Source organism: Meles meles, chromosome 3, assembly GCF_922984935.1.
Source record: "Meles meles chromosome 3, mMelMel3.1 paternal haplotype, whole genome shotgun sequence".
Taxonomy (NCBI): Eukaryota; Metazoa; Chordata; class Mammalia; order Carnivora; family Mustelidae; genus Meles; species Meles meles.
Genome location: NC_060068.1, coordinates 73,227,230 through 73,239,410, shown reverse-complemented (window position 1 = coordinate 73,239,410; position 12,181 = coordinate 73,227,230). Strand labels below are relative to the sequence as shown.

At 36.8% G+C, this 12,181-nt stretch overlaps 1 pseudogene; it reads right to left on the bottom strand.

Annotated features, from left to right (window-relative positions):
* Positions 1-475: 475 nt before the first annotated feature.
* LOC123939085 lies at positions 476-859 on the bottom strand (annotated as a pseudogene).
* Positions 860-12,181: the final 11,322 nt, after the last annotated feature.

The window sequence follows — 12,181 nt, the reverse complement described above, 5'->3', positions numbered from 1 at the left end:
AAACCTCCTATGTGCAGGACAAGTTTAAATGCCTACTGCCCTTCAAACACTAGATATGAACATACAGGAACATTCTATATGATGCAAAGTGCCTTAAGAGAGGGATTCTGTAGTATCAGTGATATAACCAATCTGAGGACACCTGGGTGCTCTTAAACACTGATGGGAGCCAGTCAAGCAATGGTGTTTTGTTTCTTGGCAGGTGTTTCCTCTAACAACTGCATAATGAGTTCACACGGGGGTTTGCAGAATGTTGTCTAACTGCCCCCCTGTGAGATGCAGAAAATCCAATGTGTGGTAGGTGGAGAAGGCACACTCTCAGTGCCCAAAACCCTATCAGTATGCAGTGCTGAACACGGGCAAGTTTCAGCAGGGAAAATGTAAGGAGTTGGTTCACCTTGGCATTCTTTTGCCTCAAACGGTTGGGCTTCTCGCCCCAAGGAAACAAACCCAGTACAAAGATTCTGTACTGCAGCTACCTTGAGTTGATAAGTTGTATGATAGCCTCAATTCCATCTGCTACTTCTGCCATGAATTCATGCTTGTTTGTTCCTTCCCAGACAACAATGACCTTGGGTTTAATATTCCCCAGTTCTCCATCCTTGAGTCTGCATGAGACAAGTCTTGTTGCATCTCTTCCAATTCCAAAATTTCTTATGTGAAGTGGGGAAAAAAGCTCTTGCCATATTTCATATTGGTGCATCAACTGTACCATAGATTCCCCCCACAAACAGTACATTGGGTTCATTGTCTTTACAGTCCAGGACAAATCTGTTATGCTGAGACATCCACCTGTCATCTCTTTGAATATATTCTACTGCATGTGGATAGCTGCTGGGTTTGAGCCTCCTTGGTTCATTACACGCTCAAGCAGAGGGTCCATGTGGACCCCAAGCTGTTGCAGCATCTGTGGGTGACAATCTGTATCTCACTCAGTCTCAGCAGCCCCACTCCAGTGTGTCTCTCTTTGGACCTCAGCACCAGCAGCAGCCGCTCCTCCTCCTCTCTCAACCAAGACAGCAAGGGCAGCTTTTCTTGGACCTCTTCTGCAAATAGGCAGCATTAAATACTTTAAGTTTGCTTTTTTCCCAAGATCCAGCAGAGCGTTAGTGGGTGTGTTGTAGAGGGTAGATCTAATGACTAAGACTCAATTACTTCATCTGACTTACAGAGGTAAGTATGAGTATTTAGCCAGGGTGCATAAAGGAGTACAGAGAATTGATCCATCCCTAGTAATTATGTCTTACAAGAAAAAGAAACCAACTATATATTATAAAAATAAAATGTCTCAGTACATAGTTAAACACTATTTTACCTTTCTCATTCCAACCCAGGCTGTGTATCTCCTAACCAGTCTAAGAAATTCTCTAGAAAGAATTCATTAGAGTTACGTCACTAACCAGAAACACACAATTTGAGTGACCTATTTTGTGGTAGGTCCATAAAGATCAAACAAACAAATAAAAATAATAAGCTCATATCCCAGCTACCAGAAGAGACAGACACGTGAAGACCTTGCAGTAAGTGCAGTTAATGCCGTGAAGCAAAGTGACAACATAAGCAGAGGAAACAAGTCAAGGAATAGAGATGCACAAATATGATTCTTTTTTCCCCAGATTCTTTCTCAAGAAAACCATGAGGTTTTGCCACACTTAGAATATAAGGAAGAAACTGCCACTGAAATCTGGAGGGGCAGTTTGCTGCCAGAGAGTGGAAGATCTTGAAAGCAGTGTATGCAGTGTAAAGGAGTTTGGGTTAGAAAAGATCTAAAAGTTTGGTAAGGAGAGTGATATGACCAAATATTAATTTTAGAAAGAAAAGTCTAGCTGGCATGTGAAACATCGTTTAGAGTGAGTAAAAACTAAAGCAGAAAGACAAGTTCTACAAGCTTGGATGAGAGACAGTTGAAATTGATATAGGGCAGTAGTAATACACATTTTGCAATAAAATAGTTGGATTCTTCATGTGGTACTGGGAAAAGGAAAAGGAGGAGAAAAGAGAGAGTTGGTGAAAAACAAGGAGAAGGATGGGGGCTTATATACACAGGCTGGAGGATCCAAGAAAATCCAGAGGCTGGGGTAAAAATCAGAAAAGAAGAGAGAAGTAAGGAAAGGGGAAGTGGAAATCACAATTCATACCTCCCTGTTGTCAAGAAATTATTTTGAACCAAAGAATTTTTTTTCTAAAATAAAGACTTCCAATTGTTTGCCCTATGGGATGTTTTCACCAAACACACTTAGTTAAAATGTAAGTTTTCAGGGACTATAGGATATAACACTGCTTCTAGAAGCTTTAAAGTCTAACAACTAAAATGTGTTCCTGAATTCAGGCCTTTTTCTTGTCTTTCTTTCTTTTATTTATTTATTTATTTTCCTGACCATAGCATTAAGCAGTGCTGCAAAATTGGTTTTGTTATTAGCCTAGGGCTTCTAGTAAGCACTTTTACTTCTTTAAAGGGTGAATATCACAGACCCTTATGCCCTGAGTAATTGAGATATCAGTATAGCCTTAATTTTATTCATGGAGATTTACATTAAATTTCCATTAACCTTAATAGGAAGCCATTACCTAACTGGCATGGGTTATTGGTAATTCAGAATAATTCAAGATAGACTTACTTCATTTGATATTTTTTGTTACAAATGTCAACAACTTCCATTTAAAACTAAGTATGCATCATGTTATCTATTCCTAGACAATTCTGCACACGGGCAAAACTAATCATTTTATAGGAACTTAAGTATTTAAAAAAGCACTGAATCCTCTAAGAATGTTTATGTATCTTTTAAAAAATACTCAGTTCTTACAATTATTTTATGAAATGCCTAATAACCTGGAAAGTTATCAAGAGTTATCTTGATACGTGAATACAGATTCAAACAGCAAATAAAACAACACAAAACATCAGCATGTGTCAAAATAAAATTAAATGCAAAGCTTTACATTAATATTAGGTTTTTAAATGTATTTAGGAATTGGTATAATATGGATGATTAAATCATATAAATTCAAATCTATAAGATAGGGTAACAAAAAAATGAATGTGAATTTAGATTATAGGGGAAATATTAAAATTAAAAATTAATTTTTAATTAAAGCATTTAATGTAGCCTACTTGCAAAAGAGGTCCAAGAAAAGCTGCTTAATAACTTATTGATAGTAGAAGGGGAACCATTAAGTTAGGCAGAACACTGATATCCCTTAGGAGAAATGAGAAATTAAACCTAAACCAGTATTGGGAAGAACACTGGTCTCTAATAACAATATAATACCTTATGTTGTGTCAGTGGTACGGATAATTTATGTGGAAGTACTGCACTGTGTCTTAATTTTGGTTTGATGATTCAATTCGATTGACACAATTCATTTGAATCTAATCTTTAAACCTTTGTACATATTTCCCCCTTGCGAGTTTAGTCAAGCATGCCAAATCATTGCAACAGAGTTCCCAACTGGTACAGAGATTTTCTTTAGCATGTATAATGAAGCTCATTGTACACTGGAGTCAGGTTACCGCTAGGTCTGCCAGCTTGCTTTAAACTGGAATGAGAAAACATACGTAGCTGATTTGTATTGATGCAATCTCTAATTTGATTATGTTTCAATCATTCCCAAAGCTTTCAAAATGTGTTGCGGAATGAAGTTGGATGATTACATATTGTCTTCCTCTAATAATAGGTATAAATTCAGCACATTTTAAAAGCCTGCAGGAATGTGTCAGTTTACAGGAGTGGTATTGATACTATCTACAACCATGCATTTCAAGGAGAAAACAAACAGTGAGATAAGTGGAAATACAACCACTTTTTGAATAGTCTCCTTCTTAGGGAAAATGTCCCCTCATGTTTAGAAGCTTTTAAGGAACACAGTAACCTAGCAGTCAAAAATAATCTGTAATCTCAAGTAGCTGGAATTTTGTCAAGTGGGTTCATTCATGTACTGGTCAGTCTCTAAGCAGTGTTAACTACCTCACAGGGAAAGACCTGGGTCATGGCATCTCCTAAAGCCTCTATTTTCACACTTGTATGAGGGACAGAGGCACGGAGCTGACAATACTTAAAAATAAAAAATAAAGAAAAGAAGAAAGAAAACAAACAAACAAAAACCTGTTTTCAAGGCCTCTTCTATTTCCCACTTTACTCTGCTTAGGGCTCTGTACCTGGTCCTGTAACACCCAGCTCTGGGTTCTTCTACTCTCTTCGTTCATGCAAAGTAAGAACACTTGTCCTTGCCCTTCATCTTTCCAACTTGATCTCCTGGTGACGGAGCAGTCTGTTTCATTGCACTGGGGATTAACACTGCCACTTGTTTATCAGTGACTCATGAATTATGGAATACATAGTTTTGATAATGACACAAAGTGCCGGCTTTAGAGACTATGATCTATTACTCTACTCATTCAACACATTTATATTGCGTGCTTAAGACAGTCAACACTCTGTGCTTTGTAGGAATAAATTACAGAGGTACAAATGATATTTCATACCTCTTACAACCTAGAAAATAATAATAGATACAGAAATTTCAGGCACGTTAAAATCCTTCAGGTGAACAATACTGTATGTTTTATTTTGGGCATCTAAAATAAATGTGAAATAAAATAAATATGTGAAATGTGAAATAAAATAAAATAAAATAAAATAAAATAAAATAAATGAGATGTTTGGGCATCTAAAACAACTTATAACACATAATTAACTATAAGTTGTGCCCATGTGTAAGACTTTGTCTATGGAAAGTAAAACAGTCAAATGAGTCACACACAGGTATGTGTGCACACACACAGCCACACGCACGTACGCACACATGTGCTGATAGTTTTTCTCTTTTCTGTTTTCTTTTCCCAAATATCACAATGGGAAAAATGATAAAAACATGTGGAGCTAATATAGAAGAGCATTTCAATAACTTAGAAGCAGATAAGAAACTACCTTACAGCATAATTTGGCCCTTAAAGCCACTGGCGACATTTCTAAACATCTAATAATTACACAGTTGAACCTCTTTCTAGAGTTCAATGTGAAGTTAAAGCTCACCTCAGGGCTTACTCTAAACTTGTGCATTGTCAAATCTTAACTTTTCTCCGCATGGCTAGAAGGAATGCTAATTTCCACAGCTCTATAATCTGACATTTCAGCTACAACATTCTTTATATTGGTTTGTCTCACTGACAGCAGAGTTTATTTGTGCCTATTTCTGTTCCACTTTTCAGACAAACATACGGAACCATAAAACAGTATTATTTCATTAATATTTGTTTGCTTTCTAGATACATCACAAGGGTTATTCTCAAAAAGATTATATGTATCATATAGTTATATTTTCCAAGAGTTTTCAATTCAGTAGTTAATTCTAAAAGTCTCTCTGAAGATATATTGCTACCATTTTGATTAATATTTCTTGACATAACAGCTTCCCATTTAGCAGCAAAGTTGTATTCTAATTAAATTCTTTTCAAGAAGCTATGCAAATTATTGGCAGTCTTAATGCTCCCAGCATGTATCTTTTCTTCCACTGAAAGATTTCAGGAGTTTTATGCACAATTAATTTACTAGCGACAATATCTTTATGTGTGTGATTCATAATACTCTATTATTTGGGAATGTCTCCCTCCTTTAAAAGAAAATCTGGGAGATAGAGACATTTTTCAATTTTCATTTTCTCTGCAAGTTAATTTCATTTGGATGGCTGAGTTGAACTTTTAAAAAACTTACTTTTACAGAATGTTTTCACTGATAACTTTGTATCAAAGCCCAAATTTCAAATAGGCAGACATTCCTTTCATTCTCTTTATCACATGGTTGCGTATGTCAGCAAAGAGTACAAATTCTTACTTTCTTTACTGTAAACTGTATGTAACTCTTTTCTCTTTGAATCCAATTGTTATTCTTCTCTTTCAGATCCTGCCAACAGCCTGTTAGCTAATTCTAGTCCATTTGAGAAAGTATTTAATTTCTGACAGGTTAGCCAAAAATGAGCTAGAATACAGTTTAATTAATTCAACTAGTTTTTATGAAATCTAAAAATCTAACAATAATTGGGACAAAAATGCGTAATAAACATTTGTTGAATAAACTTCCCCACATCTGCAATGATAAGACAGCATTCCCCTGTAGTTTTCCTAAATAGACTTAATGAAATTCATTGCCAATTATGATAGTAAAGCTGAATTACCCTGGTCAAATTTCTTTCTTTCTTTCTTTCTTGACAGAGAGGGAGATTGCAAGTAAACAGAGAGGCAGGCAGAGATTGGGGGTTGGGGGGGAAACAGGCTCCCTGCCAAGCAGAGAGCCCGATGCTGGGCTCTAGATCCCAAGACCCTGAGATCATGACCTGAGCCCAAGGCAGTGGCTTAACCCACTGAGCCACCCAGGCGCCCCCTGGTCAAATTTTTTAATCTCTATGTGGCTCAGCTTCTTTGCTGTGATATTGAGAAAAAATAATACTTATTTCATAAAATTATTTTAGGGATTAAATGAGATACCTATGCAATGTGTGATCCAGTGTCTGGAATATACCATTCACAATAATTGCCACCAGCACAACCATAACAATAGGCTTCCCAATTAACACGTGTTACCCTTAGTTAGTTTTTAGGAAACTAAGATAGAAAAATAGCAGACAGGTAGCATGGATCTAGTCAAGTCCAGGAACTCAGAATGGAAAAGGCAAAGATCAGAAATAATATTAACATTTTAACAGGTAAAATAGAAAATGGAATAAGAACATGAGGTTATAGGGAGGTTCTGAATTTGACTAATGTAGAATGGATTTAAAAAAAAATGGTCTGTTGATGGACATCTAGGTTCTTTCCATAGTCTGGCTATTGTAGACATTGCTGCTATAAACATTCGGGTACACGTGCCCCTTCGGATCACTAGATCAAGAAGATGTGGTATATATACACAATGGAATACTATGCAGCCATCAAAAGAAATGAAATCTTGCCATTTGCGACGATGTGGATGGAACTAGAGCGTATCATGCTTAGTGAAATAAGTCAATCGGAGAAAGACAACTATCATATGATCTCCCTGATATGAGGACATGGAGAAGCAACATGGGGGGGTAGGAGATAGGAGAAGAATAAATGAAACAAGATGGGATTGGGAGGGAGACAAACCATAAATGACTCTTAATCTCACAAAACAAACTGGGGGTTGCTGCGGGGAGGTGGGATTGGGGGAGGGGGAGCGGGCTATGGACATTGGGGAGGGGAAGCGAACCATAAGAGACTATGGACTCTGAAAAACAACCTGAGGGTTTTGAAGGGTCAGGGGTGGGAGGTTGGGGCAACCTGAGGGTTTTGAAGGGTCAGGGGTGGGAGGTTGGGGGAACAGGTGGTGGGTAATGGAGAGGGCACGTTTTGCATGGAGCACTGGGTGTTGTGCAAAAAGAATGAATACTGTTACGCTGAAAAAATAAATAAAATGAGAAAAAAAAAAAAAAAAAAAAAAAAAAAAAAAAAAAATGGTCAAGGAGAGTAGAAAAATCATAAGGCTGATGAGATTTGTTCTTTTGACAAGCTATATAGAATGCAGCAGAGTGGGGATGAGAAACCCATTACAGATAGCCCCAAAACAAATATGCATTAACGTAAGCAATACCAAAAACCCCTTTCAACAAAAAGTACCAGTCTCTTTTGGAGACACTGATCAAAGTCTTAGCATGATTCAGTTAATGGGAAGAAATACAGCACAACCCTTTTATTACATCTTTTGTTCTATCTCACACATTTAGAATTAATTCCAATCTTTAACCATTTACACTTCTTTTTATTTGTTTTTTACAGCATAACAGTGTTCATTGAACCATTTACACTTTTATAAAATGTTTCTTATTGTTGAAACTAGGTTTTACATAAAATACTTACCATATATTCTGAAATTCTCAACCCAAAGTTTTACTAACCAATCCCATTATATTAAAAGAGAATAATAACGACTGTGCACTTTGAATGTTTACTAGTAGTTGTCCTATATACCTGTTCTAATCCATTTACTTCTCATTACAGTCCAATGGAATACTAGCTAGAGATGAGGACAAGGGTAAGTTGGTCCCAGAGCTCATAAAGAACATCAGGAAGATCAGCCTGCCTCTTTAGTAAACAAATGAAGTGGGGGCACCATGATAAACACAGAGGAACCATTAAAATATCATTCTTGCAGTAAAGCTTCTGAATAGAGTCAAGTAATTTTATAGATAAATGATTCTATTTTTTCTTAAACTTTGTATGTTTTCAGCCTATTAAGTATATTTTACACAGGCAATCAAATGAACTAAAAGAGGCCAATTTGTCTGGGCATTTTGCAGTGAGAACTGCCCCTGGTCCTCCCAGGCTCCCGCTCCTATGCCAAGATAGCACACTTTCATATCCAAACATCCTTCCCTTTGGATAAACATGGCTGAAAACTGATTAAAGGCAATGTTTCCAGATGGACCAGAGCTTAGCTGCATGGGATATTCTTGCCCTAGAGAGAGCAACAGGAGTTGTACAGCATTTCAGTATTATCATTCAAAGAGGATAAATGTAACACACCTGTACAGCAGTATGGTCTGTGGCCAAGACAATGTCTATAATACTGCTCCCTCTTCCAGTTCTCCACAGTCACTTTCTTCCTCATTGCTAATGCATCAAGAGAGAGAACTTTCCTCCAAGTGGTCACTTTCCTCCTGAGATGAAGTGAAAGAAATAATGAAATATAGAATATTAAATCAATTCCTTTATCTTACTTAGGGAAGGAAGCTCAATAAATCAAAACAATCCTTCGTCTTTTTGAGACATGTTATATCAATTCATACTGAAATTTAATCATAAGCATAGTGTGGTTTTTATTGATCAAAGAGGAGATAATCCTTATATTCTACAACAAAATGACCATATGCAATATGACACTTATTTAACCCTTTTCATCTGAATACCATGGTTATATATGGCAAATGGGATTTTAAAGTATTTTCTGTTAAAAGAAATGTTTAAATTCTAAAGCATATCATTTAAAATATTGCCTTTATTGTAGACATTGCTGCTATAAACATTCGGGTACACGTGCCCCTTCGGATCACTATGTTTGTATCTTTAGGGTAAATACCCAGTAGTGCAATTGCTGGGTCATAGGGTAGTTCTATTTTCAACATTTTGAGGAACCTCCATGCTGTTTTCCAGAGTGGTTGAACCAGCTTGCATTCCCACCAACAGTGGAGGAGGGTTCCCCTTTCTCCACATCCTCTCCAGCATCTGTCATATCCTGACTTGTTAATTTTAGCCATTCTGACTGGTGTGAGGTGATATCTCATTGTGGTTTTGATTTGTATTTCCCTGATGCCGAGTGACGTGGAGCACTTTTTCATGTGTCTGTTGGCCATCTGGATGTCTTCTTTGCAGAAATGTCTGTTCATGTCCTCTGCCCATTTCTTGATTGGATTGTTTTTTCTTTGGGTGTTGAGTTTGCTAAGTTCCTTATAGATTTTGGATACTAGCCCTTTATCTGATATGTCGTTTGCAAATATCTTCTCCCATTCTGTCAGCTGTCTTTTGGTTTTGTTAACTGTTTCCTTTGCTGTGCAAAAGCTTTTGATCTTGATGAAATCCCAATAGTTCATTTTCGCCCTTGCTTCCCTTGCCTTTGCCGTTGTTCCTAGGAAGATGTTGCTGCGGCTGAGGCCGAAGAGGTTGCTGCCTGCGTTCTCCTCAAGGATTTTGATGGATTCCTTTCTCACATTGAGGTCCTTCATCCATTTGGAGTCTATTTTCGTGTGTGGTGTAAGGAAGTGGTCCACTTTCATTTTTCTGCATGTGGCTGTCCAATTTTCCCAGCACCATTTATTGAAGAGGCTGTCTTTTTTCCATTGGACATTCTTTCCTGCTTTGTCGAAGATTAGTTGACCATAGAGTTGAGGGTTGATTTCTGGGCTCTCTATTCTGTTCCACTGGTCTATGTGTCTGTTTTTGTGCCAGTACCATGCTGTCTTGGAAAGAACCTAGATGTCCATCAACAGATGAATGGATCAAGAAGATGTGGTATATATACACAATGGAATACTATGCAGCCATCAAAAGAAATGAAATCTTGCCATTTGCGACGACGTGGATGGAACTAGAGCGTATCATGCTTAGTGAAATAAGTCAATCGGAGAAAGACAACTATCATATGATCTCCCTGATATGAGGACATGGAGAAGCAACATGGGGGGGTAGGGGGATAGGAGAAGAATAAATGAAACAAGATGGGATTGGGAGGGAGACAAACCATAAATGACTCTTAATCTCACAAAACAAACTGGGGGTTGCTGGGGGGAGGTGGGATTGGGAGAGGGGGAGCGGGCTATGGACATTGGGGAGGGGAGGCGAACCATAAGAGACTATGGACTCTGAAAAACAACCTGAGGGTTTTGAAGGGTCAGGGGTGGGAGGTTGGGGGAACAGGTGGTGGGTGATGGGGAGGGCACGTTTTGCATGGAGCACTGGGTGTTGTGCAAAAAGAATGAATACTGTTACGCTGAAAAAAATAAATAAATAAAAAGGGAAAAAAAAAGACAAAAAAAAAAAAAAGACAAAAAAAAAAAATATTGCCTTTATATGTGGAGCAGTGTCCATTCATTGTTTTGAAGGTTTAAGATTATTTGTTCCCCACTTAAATCTCTTGTTCCCCTTTAGTTTCTAAAAAATACTGAAAACAAAAGACTGTTTTTCCATGGAAGACATATGCAAGATTAACCATTACGTAGCAGGAAAACTAGTGGCACAATAAATTATGCTCCCTAATATTTATATTAAATAAATATATTTTTCTGGATAAAGGCCAATAACATATTTAAATTTTTATCAAAACATAAGAAAATCACTAAAATATGGGTGTTCTTTCAATAACAAAAAGAGTATGGGGGCGCCTGGGTGGCTAAGTGGGTTAAAGCCTCTGCCTTCGGCTCAGGTCATGATCTCAGGGTCCTGGGATCGAGCCCCGCATCAGGTTTTTTGCTCAGCAGAGAGACTGCTTCCCCCCCACTCTCTCTGCCTGCCTCTCTGTCTACTTGTGATCTCTGTCAAATAAATAAATAAAATCTTTAAAAAATTTTTTAAAAAGAGTATGAATAAGAAATTTTACAACCCCGAATGCAGAAAAAGCCAAAATCTGTCTGACTGTGTTGAAAATACATTTTACTTACTTGTGATATTTTTAGTTTATAAAACTATTAAAAATATTTCAATAATACCAAAGGGGGTTTTACAGCTTATGGATAATAACTTAGAGCTAAAATGATATAATTACAGGCACCTTATAAGTACACCTCTGCTGAACTCCAGAAAGTAGTATGCATGGTGAAATTAATATTTGGTGAACTGACAGCCAGATTAGAGATACTAAAGTGAAAATTTTTTTGTTTATTTGATTTTAGTTTTGTCAGTTGTTGAACAGTTGTGTTCTGTGTAACCAAAATCAGCATAAAAGGATTTCAGAAAGCTGGGCAAACAAAAGTGTTCCAGGTGATGAAATCTTGATTCATATATTTTCTTATTCAAAACAAGAAACCCTGTTCTTATAGTCTATCATTCATATTCTATGTACACACATACACACACATAAACACAAAATGCCTTCATTCTGAATACTGTCTTTGATCAGGAAAGCCATCAATATTTCCAGTTCCTATTCCAATGTTAATTGACTAATTGAAGAAAATATGATTTGATAGTAAAGCATTAGGAAAATAAATGTCATCTGTTACCATTTTTTATAGTATATTTAACTTAAGTCAATTTTGATACATTCAATGCTTTTATCTATTACCAGGACACACTGTATCAATGTTACTCTCAAGCAGTAGAGAAAACTGGCATTCTAAATACAAAGAAAGGACAGGTAAAATGCAAAAGAAAAGTCTACTATTCAGATAAGAGCTGACCTGGAATGATCAGTAAGGAAGAGAATCTTCAAAACTTCAGTATCAATCAGGAGGATATAGTTAACATAGTCATTTACAGTCATACTTAATTTCATGAATGTGTAAACTGTATGATAATTTCATTTAGATGTCACCAATATATAGTGTTAGATTTCATTAAAAATTCTCCCTACAGTATTTTTTGCATTCTTTGGTTCTGTTTAATACAAACATTTATTCTTTGTGCATTTCATTATCATTGTCCAAATTGTGAATTATTCAAACTATGTGCTTTTTG